Genomic DNA, 20,046 nt, shown 5'->3' with positions numbered 1-20,046 from the left:
ATTGGATTTGCGTAAAGTTACGAATTTTTCCTTAAAAAAATTGTAAGACCCCCCCTAAAGTAGTAAAAACATGGGGGATCACTATGGGTACCCCCGTTTTAGCTTTTAATTGAAAGTCGGGGATTTAAATAGCCGCAGCAGGTGTTTTTTTCCCGACATTGAATAAGTGATGCAGAAGAGCACTTAGGTTATTTTTTTCGTTTTTTTAAGTGGTCCCCTCAAATTTGGGGTACATGAAAATGGGTACTAGCATATTTTTATGTCCCTAAAGTAAGTTTTTAAAAATTCTGCATTTGTGCACCTGCCGCTATAATTCTATTCTAGAAAACACCTGCCGCATACTTGCAGAATAGCCCTGAACCTATTTCCCTATTGTTAAACAATTTTTCCCATTTTTTTTTTCACCCCAATTTTTAAATAAATTTTTTGGGGTGTCCCTATTTTTTTTTAAAACTTTTTTTGACACAGTTCTTTTTTAAATGTCAGTCCCAGGGGTGCAGGCTATTTTTTTTAAGCCTGCACCCCTAAACCCCAATTCTGCACTTTTTTTCGACACCTATTCAATGGTGAAAACTTATCTCCGTTTTTTATCAAAGACTTTTCAAAACTGCGATAAGTCTTTGAAATTGAATACGGTGTAAAACTAAAACCTGCGATAATGACGTCATACCTCCGATATTAACGCAAAAACGATGTTATCGCACCCATATTGAATACCCCTGTAAGTGTCAGAGAGCCATTGGTCTGGGACCCTAAAGCCAGCCATACACCAGATCAACTTTCCTTCAACCATCCAACTAGTTTGTTTGTTGAAATGAAAATTGTCATTGCTCCCATGCACTACTGGATTTTCATTCCAACAAACCAACTAGTTGGATGGTTGGAGTAAAGTTGTCTGGTGTATGGTCAGCATAAGTGTCAGTGATTAGTTGTTTGGCGAGTGAGCATGTGAGTAAGCCATTGGTCTGTGCACCCTTCTAAGTGGCAGTGAAACATTGGTTTGGTATCCTAAGTGTAAGACAGCCATAGGTCTGGTATCTCAAGTCTCAAAGAGCTATATGACTGGTGTCCTAAATGTCAGAGAGGCATTGTCCACTATCATATGTGTCAGAGACCAATTGGTCTGATAACCTGAGTGTCATAAAGCCAATGGTCAGGTATCCTAAGTGTCAGAGAGCCAATGGTCTGCTATCATAAGTGTCAGAGAGCCATGGGTCAGGTATCCTAAATGTCAGAGAGCCATTGGTCATGTATCCTAAGTGTCAAAGAGCCATTGATCTTGTGTCCTAAGGGTCAGAAAGTCACTGATCTTGTGTCCTAAGAGTCAGAAAGCCAATGATCAGGTATTCTGTAAGCTCTTACGAGCAGGGCCTCTACCCTCTCGTGCTTCTCCTTACTTTACTTTCACCTACTTCTTAACCCCCACTAGGGCACCTAACACCTGGTTGCTTACGCTCTGTTGCATATCTAGGTGTTATGGTCACTTATGTATCAATGTATATTGTCCATGTCCTTGTTCTATTTTGTACTGTAAGTCAGTTGTCAAATTATTTCTTTATGTACTTTGTAAGGACCTTAATAATTTAATAAGTGTCAATGAGACATTGTTTGGGGACCCTAAGTGTCAGTGTACCATTGGTCTGGGACAGTAAGTGGCAGTGAGGTGTCAGTGAGACATTGTTCGGGTGTACCAAATGAGTACAGCACATTCCAAGTAGAATCTACTGCATATATGAAAATTAGACTCCCAAAATATATATTCTGGTATCTCAGTTTGAGCCTTGATCCGCAGTTTGTGCACTTCTGTTATAAATGGGATGTACTGATGGGATCTGATACAGGTCTAAGAACTGAGACACTATTGGCTCTGCCTCTGAGTGCACCATTCCACACTATGCATTTCCAGGACCAAGTCTAGCTGTCAGTGTCTGCCTTCTTGTTTATATAGAGAAGACGCTCCTAACTATCCTGCTGCACAGTGGTGACAACATGGTTAGCAAAGTATAACCACTCCAATTATTTTATTTACATTATTCAGCTCAATAATATGCAGTTTATCATATACTGTAACAATGTAAATTCATGGCTACCAAAGACACCGTGTGCTATCATAAGATATCAACCCTCTTCTTTCCATCCCCTCCACCCTTGTTTGTCTTTAGCGTGGAGGGGAGACGACAACATATTTTTACACCTGAGCCCATCGCCCTCTAGTTTTGCCACTGCACAGCCCTCATTATATCCAATGGGGTCTACAGGATAAGAGAGGAGAAATGAACTATAACTATAATATAACTATAAACAGAGAACACTAAAGTATGGCGTCTTCAGCTAAAATACTGTATACAAGCCACATTTATAATTATTAAATAGACCCAAAGGGCCAAATGTAATAGGGTGAGAGTTTAGAAAATGTGAGTTTTCTGACACCTTTTAAACTCGGCCAATGTAATAGTCTGAGAACAAAGTAACAGAGCAAACTCCCATGTTTTTCAGGCTCAAAAAATTCTCACGATTTAAACTCTCATCCAGGTGTTTTCCCATATTGAAGATAAAACTCGACCATTTTATAAATTCTCACCCTATTACATTTGGCCCCAAATCCTTAATGAAATAAACACACATCCACACAATCTCATTCACCACTTTATTACTCACTCAGGGCCTGATTCACTACAGATCGCTATTTTGCTTATACGCAAGCTATGCAGTTGCTAATATCAGCGGTGATATGTAAATGTTTGCATTCACATTGCGATCACAGCCTGACATAAGGACGCCCACTTCCCCTTACTCACATCCATATACTTTGGCAACAAAATAATTGGTAACATCGAGTAACATCGGGACCATACGCACAATAGTGGCTGACCAGACCTCACTCAGAAATTGCTAAACTTCCTATGTCTATAGATCAAGCTGCGTCTTCCGTTGCAGTGGCTTAATTATGCACGCCCTTGTAACGGCGTTCAAACACACTGGCACGCCTGAATTTCTCTGACCACCCCCCTGTCACACCCCCGAACGGTCACTTCCTGTGAATCAATGTATAATGATGCCGTGATCTCACTGCCGATCGCAGTGAAGGATTCGTGCACGCAAACTGCGATGTGGACACAAGCGCAGTATGCTACAATCGGCCGATTGCGTGCGTATAAGCAACTGCGTTCCTTGCTGAATCAGGCCCTCAGATCCATAAGGATAAGGTACTAATGCTACTTCTTAAATTTACAGTATCTGAAATGATTACATAATGGAGAGCTGTGAGATTGCACAACTGGTACACTAGTTTATAAAACATTACATATACAGTTTGGTATGACAAATATAAAAATTTACAGAACAAATCTGGAAGTTTAATAACAAATATGATTTGAAGTTGCTACCCTCTGCTGGAGGATAAATGAACTTCATCAGAATTTATTACAAAGTACCTACAAATCGGAAGGAAGACAAATGCTGCTCTTGTTCCCAGCTACTATTCTGCAGTATACAGATCAGAAAATGCACATTTATACAGTTTTATTCGACTTGAGATCAAGTCTATACTGTACGTTTCACTGTATATTACTTAGATGGCTTAGTCACTCTATACTATAGCAGTGTGTGTATAGTACCACTCGCTGCAAACAGTGAAGCTGTTTTAAGTCACCACAAATTTTGGCTCAGTTATATTTATTGTTAGAGTCCACACACAATATATACTTTTTTGCTATTTTATGGGAAGCTTTCCAGAACCCTGGAGCGACTGCATGCCCACACCCCCAATCCATTAACAAGAATGAATAATACATGTATTGTTGTTTGCCTTGTTTTTGGCAGTAAGAGGACACCTTTCACACAGATGAATCTTTTTATTATCCACCTTGTTGTAGGCCAGTGGTAGGCAATGTTTTTCTCTTTGGGTGCCAGACGTTCAACACTCACATTTTCTAAACTCTCACCCTATTACATTTGGCCCTATATGTTCATTACTAACAAGAATAGATTTGTTTATTCTATACACATTGTGGATGGGCTATGGAGATCTGCTGCAGTGGTAAGATAGTGATAAGAGAGCACAGCAGTAAATAAATTCAGGCATGTTGATATGCACCATCTGATATCTCTAGACTGTTTTTGTACTTACTTGTCCCATATCTATATTTGACATAAAACTGTCAAAAAAAATGTTTAGCCTTGTAGTATGATATCACAGCAGTGTATTCAACTATTTTTAAGATAAGAGTCTCAGTGGCCTATTTATCAAATCATATTTGTGTTATATTCCCTAAAAACACCCATTTTCAGGGAGTACCCGCAAATATTAGGTTTCCCCCGAATGTATGTATAGGGGGCTGCAGCCAATATTGAAAATATTGTCTGCAATCCCCTATTTCCATTCTCAAAAGCAGCCCCCACAGAAACCTATGGGGGCTAATTTTAGGAGTAAAAAATGGGGGTATCGCAGCAGATATTTATTGCCAAATTTACCAAGCTCTGGAATGTGATTCTCATTAGCCACTGGAGCCTATTTACTGGGAGAGGGATCCATAGGATCCCTCTCCGGCAATGGCCAACCGCACATGTGTGGTCATCAGTCTGCACATGTGCAGTAATGCACCAGGGTCCCGAAGAAGTGAAGTGATCCCATTAGCGATCAGTTCACTTCTTACACACTGCAGGGACAGGCTACTTTCAGAGTCCCCTGTCCCCTAATAAGAATTCCAATACATTCTGGTGATCTTTCATTTCTTACTGCCGCAATAAGCAGCGATAAGAATTTATAATTATCTGGTCTAAAAACCCAATAATTAATAATATGCCATTAAAAGAATCATACTATAGCAAGCACAAAGGCACTGTAATGGGAGCATGATGGCACAGTGGGTAACATTGCTAAATCACTGCTCTCCTATCTTCAAAAGCTGCGTCTGCATTGGGTTTCCTCCCACACTCCAATGACATTTTGTGAAATTAAGTTTCTTCTAATTAAATTAATCCCAGAGTGTTTTTGTATAGTAGGGAATTTAGATTGTAAACTCCACTGGGACAGGGACTGATATGAATGACTGAATATTCTCTGTAAAGTGCTGCTCAATTTGTGTGCACTATACATATGGGATCCGGTCAAAATCCCGACAGTGGAGGTGCCGGCGCTTAGAATGCCAGCGCCGGAGCCCCGACACCTGTCAGAATCTCGGCTCTAGCATCCCGACGGTAAGTACTGGGGTTAGGGGGAGGGTTAGAGTTAGGCACTTAGGGTTGGGTTTAGGGTGCAGGAAGGGGAAGGTTAGGTTTAGGCAGTTGTGGGGTAGGTTAGGTTTAGGCACTAGGGGGGAGTTAGGTTTAGGTAGCAGGGAGGAAGGGGTAGGGAGAGGGGGAGGGACGACAAGTGTTGGTATCCTAAACCTGACGGGATGCCAGCATTGGGATTCTGACTGCTGGGATCTCGAGCGCCGGCATCCCATACCCAACCATATACTATATATACACTAATGTTCTATAAAACTGAAATACTCATACAGTATATCATTAAGATCTACGTAAATTGCTTTGCTATATCCTTTTATGCAATGTTACTAGAGAGACAGTCTTGTTGGCATATGGAGAAATTTGGTAGCACATTACAGCACTGAACAATCCCTTTGCATTTGATTTATAGCAGGATCACCCCTTCTATTCCAACGATATACATATACTATTCACTATTTCTTTACACTCGGTTCATTTGCCCACCCTGCACTTCTGAGCTCTTATGTTGAGGTGGCATGCAGACTGACATATGGGCATTTATTTACCAGCTTTGTAATGCATTCACCCACCATTCTCTTTCTGCTGTCTCTCCCTCTCCCACTCACTCTCCCCCCTCACTCTTGCAGCTGACCCAAGAGAGCAGAGTCACGGAGCATGAATGGAAAAAGAAAAACATCTGTATAGCGACTATGCAGGAATGCTAAATGGTTGTTAGGAATTTTCTTGAACTTTCTTCATATTTTATGAGATTTTTTTTTTGTCTGATTGTTCAGTTTCTACATCTGTAAACCACAAGTGACAATAATATACTTATTAACTCCTGTAACTAACATTTTCATAAAAAGGGAGTTCTTATGCCATCACTTTAGTTTATTAGAAATTTGGTACTATAAATTATTAGGGCTATCTGTGCCTATTTTATTAAGCTTATCCACCTGTAAATCATACGGAAACAGCATTATCCACATGATTTTAGAATCACTTCTATTTAACAAAAGCTGAATGCAGGAGTCATGCCCCATAATTTATGACATGCCCTTGGAAGGCATAACCACAGCCCTTGGGGCATGGCCATGGCCCTTTTTCTGGCAGTAAGGGATTTACGGCCCCAGCCCCAAAAAGTAATGCCTTCTGGTTGTCTTACGTGACAATAAGGAATGATCCTTTTGGTGGGCCCACCAATGATAAATAGGTCCCAATATCTTGGATTTCTTTGACCTAGGTAAAACTTATTTATATTACCCAATGATTCCCAAACTGGGTGCCACGGAGCACATGCAGGGGTGCCACTGGTTGATGATCCAGGACCAAATAAAATCATTTATAGTCAATGTGATAGGCAAAGCCAGTACTGGTGGCTGCCAATCATAAAATATGTGGATGAACAGAAGCGCAACTCTGTCCACTACCACACAACTGAACCTAAGGATGGCAAGTAAGCACAATTTCTTTAATGTAATAATTTTTGCTGAATTTCTCAATAAGTAACTTTTAACCTAGGGGTGTCGTGAAAATAATGCTTATACTGTGGGGCGCTGTGATTCAAGAAACTTTAGGATCCACGGATATAATCTATTGGTGTCACTTACTTCAGTACAGTAACAGCGGAATGTGAAATGGAGGTTAGTCCTTACAGAAAGTCCTTAACCAGGCTTGCAGGTTTATTGATAACAGTGGTAACACAGAGGTTTAACAGCAGTAGCAGTGGTATACACGGTAATGTAGGGTAACAGCGGTGGTCACTGGTGATGCCTATAACAGCAATAATGCAGGTAATACTGACCTCACCTAGAGGAGCTACTGTGACACACAGTGGTGCACAATGGGTCAAGCATGCACAGTGGCACCTTAGTGACATCATCCCGCCAGTGCCATCTCACATAGAAGAGGACACCGTGCAGTAGCGCACTCTCCTCTAACAAAAGTAGCCTACAGCTTTGTGCTATTCTGTCTTCACAGAGTCCTTCAGTAGCTTCTAATATTTGTATAGAAAATTCATTGGTCTGCTTGTTTGTCTGTCCGGTTATTCATTCGGACACCCCTGCACCGATTGGGGTGAAACCAATGCAAGGTGATCCAGTTGGATCTTGGCCAGGTTTTAGTGGGGTTAGGGTACCGTTTGGACCTCCCATTGGTGTATGTTGGGCAGAACTTTGACCAGGGGAGCCTGTCTTGGGCTTCCCGCTGGATGGATGTGGGTGAAAACTTCACAGAGGGGTGGCAATTGGTTTAGGATGCTTGGCAATTGGTTTGGGATGCCTAACTTAATAACCTGAAGATAAGGTCCCGGTCGGACCTCCCTTTGGTGTATGTTGGACAGAGCTTTGACCCTGGAAGCCTGTTCTGAGCCTTTAACTGGATGGATTTGGTTGAAACTTTCACCGAAGTGAAACCAATGTGAAGTGGTAAAGTTGGATGCTGTATATATATAATTTACAGCATTTGTATCCGCCTAGTATACATATAATTTACAGTAGTTCGCACACTTTTTTCATTTCAGGTTCCCACTGCAGAGATGGCTAAACTGGGACATTTAAGCTTTTGTTAAACTCCATTGCTAAGATATTGCATAATTTAGCACTTGTAATTCTCAGGTTGGGTGTCCTGACTTAGCAAACAAGTTTGATGTGCTTTGTTTATTGCAGAGGTCATTTGACACCTCAATACTCCTGCACCAGTTTGTGGAGCATTATATGACTACTCTCCTCCTACACTCTTTCAACTGTGGCTTCCTACTTCCCGTCATTCCCCTCCTCATATTATAACACTTCCTCTTTCACCTGCAACCCTGCACTCATTGTCCTTATAAAATAAGTGGATGCGGCACTGTCTCCCACAAGAGTGGGTCAGTGCTGGCGAGTGGGTTAGTGTCTACGGCTGGTCCCCAGCGTGCACCAGGGGCCTGCAGCCGGACGCCGGGAGGACTACTGCTGGTGCTTGAGAAGATAAAAGTGGCTCCCTGGTTGCAGGAAGCCACATGCTCGTGGCTATACACGGACAGTGTTGGTAGTGTAGACTCCAAACACCAGAACTCCAGAGCACGGGGGAACAGGACACTGTTTATTGCGGTGAAGACCATGTCCCTGGGGTCCACACGAGAGGGGGGAGACAGGCTCTTCCTGTGCCTCGGCTGAGCAATTCGATAAGGCGCCCATAACTATTCATTTTATACCTTTGCTACCGCAGTCGTGGATTTTGGCCGAAGGGTTGTCAGTGCAGATCCTAGGCGTCCCCTCCTTTATGGGGATAGCTTTGGGATGTCCCAAGATAATGCCTGTGTCTCCTATGGCATAAGAAGAAAATATTTATGGTCTTACCTAGTTAAATCCTTTTCTTCGGATTCCATAGGGGACACAGGTTGCCCACCCTGATGCACCGGGCTTGCAGGGTTTTTACTCTGCTTCCTGTCCTCCTTTTGGTTGTTTCTGGTGTGTTTGGACCTCTATATATGTTGGTCTTCCTTCTCCTATTCTCGCTCCCGCCTTTGGCTTGCTAACTAAACTGATCTACCCCGCATATAAGGGGGAAGGAGCCAGGGATGATGGGAGAAAAAGTTTAACTAGTTGGTTCCCGGGCTCCTCCTGCTCCAGCCTATACCCAAGGTAATGCCTGTGTCACCTATGGATTCAGAAGAAAAGGAGTTAACCAGGTAATACCATAAATCTCCCTTTTTTGTTTTTCTAACTTCCACTTATGTGTTTTCTTAGTCTTAGAACTAACACTCAAGCAGGGCTGCTGATACACTTGGTAGAGTGGGGACATAGCCAAGCATGGGGCATGGTTGGGGAAAGACTCACTGTAAAGATGCTGAAGAGAGGGAGGCTCCTCCGTCTCAATGGCTAGGAGTCGGGCCTGGGTAATCAGTACTCGCCCCTCTCCCTCTAGGCTTTTGCACTCAGGCTGTTTTTAGTCAGTATTCTCTTACTACTCTCCTGAAATATCCAAGAGACCCCTGAATATTGGTGAGCAAATAATTTGTCTCCAGTGCTCAAATCCGCCAGTCCTATCTGACGATTGGTAGGTGCATACACACTTACCAATCGTTGGCCCGATGTGTCGGGCCTGACGACACAACTGGACGGGCATTTACATGTGCCAGCCGAGCTGTAATGTCAGTCACCAGTGGCCTGTGCAGCAAGTGTACGGGTGGTCAACTGACCATTCGTACACACAGCATGATGAGCCGATATAGCTGCAGGTACAGTATATCGCCCATCGGCCGACGCGATATGTCTGTGAACGATGTTGCTTGCAGACATATTGTCTGTACACACACCGGCCGATGCTCACACGATTTATATATACAGTATATATTTATAAATCGGCCAATGTGTACCTAGCATTAGTGCTAATAAAACAGATAGTTATTTTTGTCTTAAAATGATTTATTTCTAGATAAAATAATGAAACAAATTTCAGGTGTGGCACTAGTATAATCATGAAGTGGTTGCAAAAAATTAAGTATGTACAGCATCTAAGGCAAAGGACATACAGTACAAAAATAAACGATAACACAATTAGGGGGGGTGAGGTGCCGATACAGGTTTTACATTTGTTTAATTGGATTATCTATAAATAAATCATTTTAAGACAAACATAACAGACTATCTGGCTTATTAGTATTTACACCAACAAACATGTTCCATCAACATTAGAAGCTGGTTGCCGCCATCCTCAAGCAGCCCCCCTCCTCTACACATCGGGTGTGGTATACAAGGTCGACATTCATAATGCTGACATGAGAATGTCGACATTATCGGAGTGTCATCATGCGTAACATGTCGACATTGATTATGTTGACATCATCATGTGGACACTGCTGTAATATCAACATGATAGAATATGGAGAAACTATTCCTGGTGGCCTAGCAGTCACTTACCTGGTTCTGATGGCAGCTGCATCTGTAGCGACCCAGTGGTCACGTGTGGTGATGTTCTGGTGCAGACATCTGACGGAACAGAATTCCGGTGAGTAGTCTATCCATAACCCTTATCCCTCTCCCTTGTGCTTAACACTAACGCATCGACCCACCACTCCCTTCTGCGCAGCTTACACTCTAGCCCTCCCCCTAGTGTCTAAGCCTGTCCTCCTGATGATGCTGACATGTTGTCTGTTGATATTTCAACAAAGTTGACATCATGACTGTTGACATTGTGGTGTCGATATGATTGTCGAACTAATGACTGTATACACAAACACAATCAGTGCCTCTAGCAGGCAGCCCAATAACTTTACTTATTCACTAAAACAGCCTCCCAGATCTGCCCACATCCGCATTAAAATGGGTGATCCCGGGGCTCGATGAAGCAAACATTTGGGAAATAGACTTCTGTGCATTCTACACTGTATAATAGTATATTTACAGCAGTGTTTTTATTTTAGTGCATCTAGTTTGCAGTGTACAGTAAAGTGAGCAGGTCGGAGTTGTGCATTGTCAGTAGTGAATTATAAAATAGTATAAACCACCTGGGAGAAGTACAGAAGCCATTTATTCAATATATATCTACTTGAGCACAATTATTTAGTTATTCCAGAGTTCTGTCTGTTTCTTTGTAAAAGTATTTGCATAACCTCATATATCTAGAAGCAAGAATGTGTTGCTTGGGCATCAGCCCAATGATAAGAGTCTCAGGTTTTATATGCTTATAATTAGCCTGTAACAAGGGAGTGCTTAATGACTGTCTGGCTGAGCCTCTGCAAAATACAGCAGTTAAAAGTAAACAGCGTTATTATCAGAAGGCTAATCTAGGATGTAATGTTTTACCCAAGCACTCTATTGTAAACGAAAACTAGGTAAAAGAGTGAGGTCACTGTGGAGCTTCATCCTGAATGCATACTGTACCTAGAACATCAGAACTAATGTTGACTAGCTTGCTATGTTACAGATTTTATGCTGAACAACCTTAAGCTTGGTATACCCTAGACCATTTTTTGAACGATTTGCCTGATTCCGATGGATCGGAGCGACAAATCGTTCAAATTGTCAAGTGTGTACGGACTATGCGAGCTCACGCTGCGGCGTCCGTCGCATCTTTAGGTCTCCCCTAAATGCAGCTCCATCTGAAGATGCGATTGACAATGCCATGCATGTGGATGCGGTGGGGGAAAGACATATTGTGTGGTCATTCACCAAATCGTGTGGTGTGTACAGACCGCAGAATATGTCGTCTGTCGCATCTACCGTCAGCTGGAACGTCCATCACATCTGTTGTTGTCTAATGTGTACCCACCTTTAGTCCACTTTTCTGCTTAATGAGTTTATCTTTTAAGCATGTATCTTGCGTTGAACACTTTTTTTAAATTGAGGTTGACCAATCAATGGTCCATATTACAAGATTACATGACGATTTAATGAAAATATCTTATCGATTGCACACTTTAATGCATTCAGGAGAATCATTGAATCTCTTTTGGCAAAACCATGATGAGAAACAAAATGTGTAGGAACACAGAAATATAAATAACATTCAGGAAATGCATGCATTCCTTACTCTAACTCTAACAATGACAAATTATATCCTTCTGATTAACTCACAACTATCCAGTTTATGAACGTTGTTATATAAAGCAGTTTTATTCATGAATCAAGACTCCATGGAGGCAAATATTTTTCTCATTCTCTCATTTCAGCCAAAGTAATGTTTTACATTTTGGCACGTATCTGGATGTTTCAGCGCACATTTATATACCGTCTTAAAGTAAATAACAAAGCTGGTGGGTCAGACATACATTCAAGATTGATAGTTCTAACTTCAGCCTAATTCAGCACACATTCCTTTAGTTTGATAGTAAGTTAATCAGACAGCAAAATCACAAGCTGAAAATGCGGTGGGCAGCTTTACATGATAAATCAAAGCAGCGTGTTCATTTGTTTGTCTTTGATCTTCCATGCTCCGTGTACATAGGGGGAGATTTATCAAAGCTTGAAGAGAGATAAAGTACCAACCAATCAGCTACTAACTGTCATTATTCAAACACAGCCTATAAAATGACAGAAGCTGATTGGTTGGTATTTTTTTCTCTCTCCACTTTATCTCTCTCCAAGCTTTGATAAATCTCCCAGAATCTTAATTCAAAGTCAGCTTTTAAATAATATTAATTATAATTAATCAATGAAACACTAAACTAAACAAGTAAAAGCATGCTATAGCCTGATATAAAACAAGTATAATTAGACTATTTTGCCAGTTAGTTCTGAACCTATTGTCATATAAACTTCTTTATATTATCACAAAGGCAAGTTACTTCCAAGATTTCTAAAGGATAATTGGCCAGAGTATCTGATTTTCCTTTCTTTATTAACCATTGTTGAACTTTCCATATATGCATCACAGTGATGAGTGCAGACCAGAAAACATTTTCCACTGTATTAGATTTAATAACGCCATTTCAAGGAACAATACCACTTTATCACTTTATGTTGCTGTCATAATGGAGAATGAGCTAGGGAAACTTTTTATAAAATATGCATGTTGGTCTAATACTATAGTGAATGCATATAGTGAATGCATATTTGTCTCATAGTAGTAGGTGCAAGTGACTTTCTGTTACTACTATTTTTGTTGTGCACAATTTCATTTGGTTGAGGATGTGGAAGGTCAAGGTTATCTGGATCCAAGGTAAATATATCATATTGTATCTGTCAAGAGAGCCAGTGGTCTGGTATACTATGTGACAGAGAGACATTGGTTTAGGACCTTAAGCGTAATTAAAATATTGGTCTGGGACCTTAATAAGTGTCAGGGAGACATTGTTTCTGGATCCTAAGTGTCAGTGTACCATTGGTCTGGGACAATAAGTGTCAGTGAGACATTGTTTGGGTGTACCAAATGAGTACAACACATTCCAAATAGAATCTACTGCATATATGAAAATTAGACTCCAAAAATATATATTTTGGGACCCCAGTTGAAGCCTTGATCCACAGTTTGTGCACTTCTGTTATAAATGGGATGTACTGATGGGATCTGATACAGGTCTAAGAACTGAGACTCTATTGGCTCTGCCTCTGAGTTCACCTTTCAACACTATGCATTTCCGGGACTAATTCTAGCTATTAGGGTCTGTCTGCTTGTTTATATAGAGAAGACGCTCCTAACTAACAGAGCATCCTGCTGCACAGTTGTGACAGAACATGGTTAGCAAAGTATAACCACTCCAATTATTTTATTTACATTATTCAGCTCAATATGCAGTTTATCATATACTGTAATAATGTAAATTCATGGCTACCAAAGACACCGTGTGTTATCATAAGATATCAACCCTCTTCTTCCCATCCCCTCCACCCTTGTTTTTCTTTGAGCAATATGCCTCACAGGAATGTCCCCTTTGAACAATATGTCACATAGTAATGTCCCCTTTTAACATTATGCCACACAGGAATGCTTTTTGAACATTATGCCACACAGTAATGTCCCCTTTGAACATTTTGCCACACAGTAATGTCCCCTTTGAACAATATGCCACACAGTAATGTCCCTTTTGAACAATATGCCACATAGATGTCCCCTTTTAACATTATGCCACACAGTAATCCCCCCCCCCAAACTCACTTCTTCCTTAGGGTGGCTGCTTTTGGTCTGGATGCTGCTGGCTGCCCCGCTTGGCGCCTGCGCCGGGAGAGTTAGAAGAGCCGATGAGACTGTGTGCTGCTCAGCTCCTTGTGCCAGTGTGCGGCTGCATCATGATGTCACCGTGCGGCCATATCATGATGTCACTACGCGGCCACACATGGTACTCCACCCACTGATCACAGTGCCACCCAGGCCGAGCAGCCCTGCACACAAGGTCACAGTAGGTACCTGAACCCATCCGTTGGTCCGCTCACAGATAGGGTCCCTGCTCTGCTGCTGTTTTCATACCAGGCCGGCCATGTCATGACGTCACTACGCAGTGACATGGCCGCCCGCACATGAACAGACTAGTTGAGCACTTAACACAGCATACCCTGCACCCATTGTAGATACACCTTTGGCTACAGTAGATACTATTTAAAATGGTAATGTACAATATTTTTTGTAAAAAGCCTTAACTGTAAAATCAACATTAATTAAAACAGCTACATCTTTATATCCCTCTGTTATACCCCTGGAATACTGTGATCAGACGCTCTCATTCACTGTCCAATGCCCCACGGCAAACAATAAAAAGTAGAACTATATCACTTAAAGATATGGGTCTTTACCTTCTGTGCTTCACATTTTTATTTAGTACCTAGATAGTACTTTGACTAGAATATTTATACCACATTACTGTATACTTACCTACTTTTTGTTCTTCCTCCCCAGGAGAAGCCTGGGAAAGAGAAGATGGGCGATGATGGGGGCGGGGCTGGACTTTCTCTGTCATTAAGCCCCTCCCCCGCACTGTAAATTGCCGCAAATACTGCATATTTAAAAAGGTCAGGACCAAATGATGTGATTCTTATAGAATTGCGTCATTAAGCTCCGCTCCCTACTCGCAGCCCGCAGATCTCTGAGAAAATTCTCCCCATTCTGCCTACTTCATTAGGAATTTGGCAGGATGCAGGAAAAGTGCCTACTCTTCCGGGGGAGTGGGAGGGTTACCCAAAAAATCGGGAGCCATTGGCAGGTTCTAGAAGAGTAGGCAAGTATGCATTACTTTGGCTGTGTGGATATTATATCAATTATTAATACAGGGACGGTGCACGGTGTCTGGATGCCCTAGGCAACATTTCATCCACCGCCCGTGCTCCCTCCAATTCATACTTTGCCACACATTAGTGTCAAGATTTATAATATGCCACACATCAGTGTCCCAAATTCATAATATATGCCCAACTAATATGCCACACAGAGCCCCAAAATCATGCTGTGCCTCATAACACTGCCCCAATTCATAATGTCATACATCTGTGCCACCAATTCATTATATGCCACACAGCTGTATGCCCAATTCATAATTAAGCCACATATCAATGCCTCAAATATATAATATGCCACACATTTGTGCCTCCCCAATACATATGCCACACAGCTGTGCACCAAATGTATTATATGCCACATAGCCATGAATTATGCTACACAATGCCCCTAATATATATGCCACACATGTGCCCCAAATTATTTCTATGCCATACAGCAGTACCCCAATACATTATGCCACACATCCATGCCCCAATATATGTTAATGCCACACATCCATGCCCCAATATATGTCAGCACCCATTAAGCCCCCATGCACACAAATATATACCTCACCCTGCCATCACTCCATACAACCACCAGCACCCCCACACACACTAATCCTGTCTGCACTCATTAACACACACAAGCCCCCCACTATCTACACACACCTGCATCAGCCTTGGTCATCAGTAGTCCCGGCCGGAACTGAAAGAGACATCCTCTGTGGATTCAGCGGCGCCCTCCAGTGGCCGGCGCCCCTAGGCAGCCACCTAAAGCTGCCTAATGGTAGCATCGGCCCGGTATTGATATATGTATGTATTGAGTCCGTGCTAAGATCACACTTTTAGCAACTTTGCAGGTGATCACCTATATGACTTTTCACATATTTTCATGACACATATACACTAAATTTGTAGTGATATGCATTTTTTATAGCACTAATATAGTATATGTGTGGATCATATGAATGATTATATTGACTATTTTGTTGCTTTGAGAATATTAATGTTTGTTTTGTGAACAATCTTATAATATACATCTCAGGACGCTTTACTGTTGGCATGACACAGGACGAAGACTTTTGGAGGATGGCCTGGTGTCAAGAAGGGCAGCAAAGAAGCCACTTCTCTCCAGTAAAAACATCAGGGACAGACTGATTTTCTTAAAAAGGTACAGGGAGTGGACTGCTGAGGACTGGGGTAAAGCTATTTTCTCTGATGAATCCCCTTTCAGATTGTTTGGGGCATCTGGAAAAACGCTTGTACGGAGAAGGAAAGGTGAGCGTTACCATCAGTCCTGTGTCATGCCAACAGTTAACCATCCTGAGACCATTTATGTGTGGGGTTGCTTCTCAGCCAAAGGAGTGGGATCACTCACAATTTTGCCTAAGAATACAGCCATGAGTAAAGAATGGTACCAAAACATCCTCCAAGAGCAACTCCTCCCAAAAAACCAAGAACAGTTTGGTGATGGCCTTTTTCCAGCATGATGGAACACCTTGCCATAAGGCAAAAGTGATAACTAAGTGGCTCGGGGAACAAAACATCGAAATTTTGGGTCCATGGCCAGGAAACTCCCCAGACCTTAATCCCATTGAAAACTTGTGGTCAAGCCTCAAGAGGCAGGTGGACAAACAAGAACCCACAAATTCTGACAAACTCTAAGCATTGATTAGGCAAGAATGGGCAGCCATCAGTCAGTATGTGGCCCAGCAGTTGATTGACAGCATGCCAGGGTGAATTGCAGAGGTCTTGAGAAAGAAGGAACAACACTGCAAATATTGACTCTTTGCATAACCTTAATGTAATTGTCAATAAAAGCCTTTGACACTTATGAAATGCTTGTAATTTTACTTCAGTATACCATAGTAACATCTGACAAAAACGTCTTGTGTCATTCTCAAAACTTTTGGCCATGGCTGTATAATAATTGCTTATTTACTACACAGCGCACTTTTCTTTCTCTCTTATTACTAGCATAATTCTACTTACATACAGTATACAGAGAATACAATGTTGGTGAAAGGTGGAACACCCTGCCTACCTATATAGATGGGTCCATGGCCAGGAAACTCCCCAGATCTTAATCCCATTGAGAACTTGTGGTCAATCCTCAAGAGGCGGGTGGACAAACAAAAACCCACAAATTCTGACAAACTCTAAGCATTCATTAGGCAAGAATTGGCAGCCTAATCAAACCTTCTCAATCTTTCAGTTTTGTGTCACCCTCTCTGTACAATATGACATAATTCCCACTGATGTCACATTCATGACATAATTCCCACTGATGTCACATTTATGACATAATTCCCACTGATGTCACATTCATGACATAATTTCCACTGATGTCTAATACAACACATAAAAACAGGTTTAAAAATGGAACCTATTGTTTACTATGACCACACATCCATTACTTGTGTTTGATTGCCTTGTGATTTTCTGAACAGTTTCTGCTCTATTCAATGCTTTTAACACATTGAGGTCAATGTAAAACACTCCATTAACCTCAATGCAATTAACTTGCGAGTAAAAATGAATGTCGTGTGCTTTGGTGTGACCTACAATGGCATTGGAACTTGCTTTGTTCAAGCAATAGCAGCCTAGTTCTTTTTTTATTCTGTCCTAGAATATTTTTATTATTTAATAACTACTTTGTATCTTGTTTGGCCACTTGTGCTTTGAAAAGCAGTACTAGAGTATTGTAAATAGCAGACCCTGGCATCTCTGTCTCATACACATAGCTTCTGCTTTTATGGCTGCTTTCTGACATGGTGGGCCCCAAACAAAAGATCTGTGGACCCTCAATTTACTTTTTCTAAATACAAGGTGGAAATTGGAACTCTGGGGCTGATTCAGACGCAGTGTGGATTGGTGCTGCAAATTCAGACGCAGCAGATCTGAGTATGGGACGGGATGTATTATGCTGAAAAAAGCCTCAGAAAATGCAGTTTTTGGAGGTTTTGCCACAATTACAGCATGCACCAAGCTCCGGTAAGCTAAGCTTTCCAGGGCTTGTTCCCATTAAACAACACCATCTATAGGTGGCATTGCCTAAACCTATGGGCTTCTTCTCACAGTTTACCCTGAGAGGGATCCAATAGGCGCAAATGCGCAGAAGGACTCCCAGTTCCTAAACCTGGAAGTCTCCACACCGCAAAGGACAGCTTTTATCGGGAGAGCTGTACTTTGCTTAAATCTCGTTACTAAACACCGGTATGCATGCCATCATTGGCGGGATGCATCACTTCCAATATGTGATGCTTGATGCATATACCGCCTGATATATGCTAATGCAGCAGGTGGTATCTTTTGTTAAAATATCCCCCACTGCTGGTTTCCTTAGATTAGATCCACGGGCTGTGCCCCAAAGACGCAGCGTCGGATCCACTGAGTGAACATCGGGCGGCCATCAAACATTTGAGTGTCTAAGGATGTCCTGCAAAACTACGCTGCCAGGGCCAGTGAAACTGCGTCACTGGCTTCGTGAAAACAGAATTACCGCCCATCTGTGCACTATAATATGTCCACTGATACAGTATAGTTAGAGATAGGTGAATATGGTTAGGTTTGGGTGTGAACTAAGTTTAGGCTTAGTATGTGATAGATATGGAGATTAGAACTTGGGAAAATGTTAGTACAATGTAAGTATCAGCATTTTGATTACAAAGTTCAGCTATTTAATTCTTTTTTATTATTTAATTTTCTAAGGTACAGATTTTAAACTGTTGGTTGTTTAAAGTAGGGGTGTGCACCGGCCACTTTTCGTGTTTTGTGTTTTGGTTTTGGATCTGGATCTTTCTTCGTGTTTTGGATCTGGATTGGTTTTGCCAAAACCACCCTTCCGTGTTTTGGGTTCTGGGTTTTGTGTTTTGGATCTGTATTTTTTTTTAAAAAAGCATAAAAACAGCTAAAATCACAGAATTTGTTGGTTTCTCTGCTCCTATGCTATTATTAACCTCAATAACCTTAATTTCCACTCATTTCCAGTCTATTCTGAACACCTCACACCTCACAATAGTGTTTTTATGTCCAAAAGGTTGCACCGAGGTAGCTGGATGACTATGCTAAGCGACACGAGTGGGCGGCACAAACACGTGACCCATCTAGGAGTGACACTGCAGTGGCAGACAGGATGGCAGTTAGAAAAACTAGGCCCCAAACTGTACATAATGCAAAGAAAAAAAAGAAGTGCAAGATGGAATTGTCCTTGGGCCCTCCCACCCACCCTTATGTTGTATAAACAGGACATGCACACTTTAACAAATCAATCATTTCAGCGCCAGGGTCTGCCACACAACTGTGGCTGAAATGATTGGTTCGTTTGGGCCCCCACAAAACAAGCTGGCAATTAATGTGTCCCTGCACAAACTGGCTCTACGGAGGCAAGATGTCATCCTCATCCTCCTCATCCACCGATTCCTCACCCTCTTCAGTGTGTACATCCTCATCCTCACAAAGTATTAACTCGTCCCCACTTGAATCCACCACCACAGGTCCCTCTGTACCTTCTGGAGGCTGGTCTCCCTGGAAGAGCTGATAATTCATTTTGATGAACATCATCTTCTCCACATTCTGTGGAAGCAACCTCCTACGCCTTTCGCTGACAAGGTTCCCGGCTGCACTAAACACTCTTTCGGAGTACACACTGGAGGGGGGGCAACTCAGGTAAAATAGAGCCAGCTTGTACAGGGGCCTCCAAATTGCCTCTTTTTCCTGCCAGTACAGGTATGGACTGTCTGACATGCCTACTTGGATGCTGTCACCGATGTAATCCTCCACCATTCTGTCAATGGTGACAGTATCATATGCAGTGACAGTAGACATGACAGAAATTGTTGCCAGGTCCTTCAGTCCGGACCAGATGTCCAAACTTGGTCCTGCCTGCCCTGCATCACCGCCAGCGGGTTGCTTAGGATACCTAAGTTTTTTCCTGGCAGCCCCAGTAGCGGGAGAAAATGAAGAAGGAGCCGTTGACGTGTCACGTTCCGCTTCAGCTGACAGTGTGTTCACCAGCAGGTCTTTGCACCTCTGCAGGCTTGTGTCGGCCGGAAAGAGAGACACCACATAGGCTTTAAACCTAGGATCAAGCACGGTGGCCAAAATGTAGTGGTCTGATTTCAACAGATTGACCACCCTGGAATCCTGGCAAAGCGAATGA

At 42.1% G+C, this 20,046-nt stretch overlaps 1 protein-coding gene across 3 annotated transcripts in view; it reads left to right on the top strand.

The window, feature by feature from the left end:
- Window positions 1-20,046, top strand: part of ATXN1 (ataxin 1) — a 400,037-nt gene that overhangs the window by 310,225 nt on the left and 69,766 nt on the right. Inside the window, exon 1 of one of the 3 annotated variants that reach the window (XM_088475950.1) lies at window positions 5,880-5,942. The exons of the other annotated variants lie outside the window; for them this stretch is intronic. The gene's annotated coding sequence lies outside the window, so the exon portion shown is untranslated. Of the gene's footprint in view, window positions 1-5,879; window positions 5,943-20,046 lie in introns of those variants that run through there. 3 annotated transcript variants of the gene reach the window in all.

The sequence above is a fragment of the Taudactylus pleione genome, unplaced genomic scaffold (assembly GCF_031769625.1).
Source record: "Taudactylus pleione unplaced genomic scaffold, aTauple2 ptg000179l, whole genome shotgun sequence".
In the NCBI taxonomy this organism is placed as follows: domain Eukaryota; kingdom Metazoa; phylum Chordata; class Amphibia; order Anura; family Myobatrachidae; genus Taudactylus; species Taudactylus pleione.
This window is presented reverse-complemented; position numbering and strand designations above follow the sequence as displayed.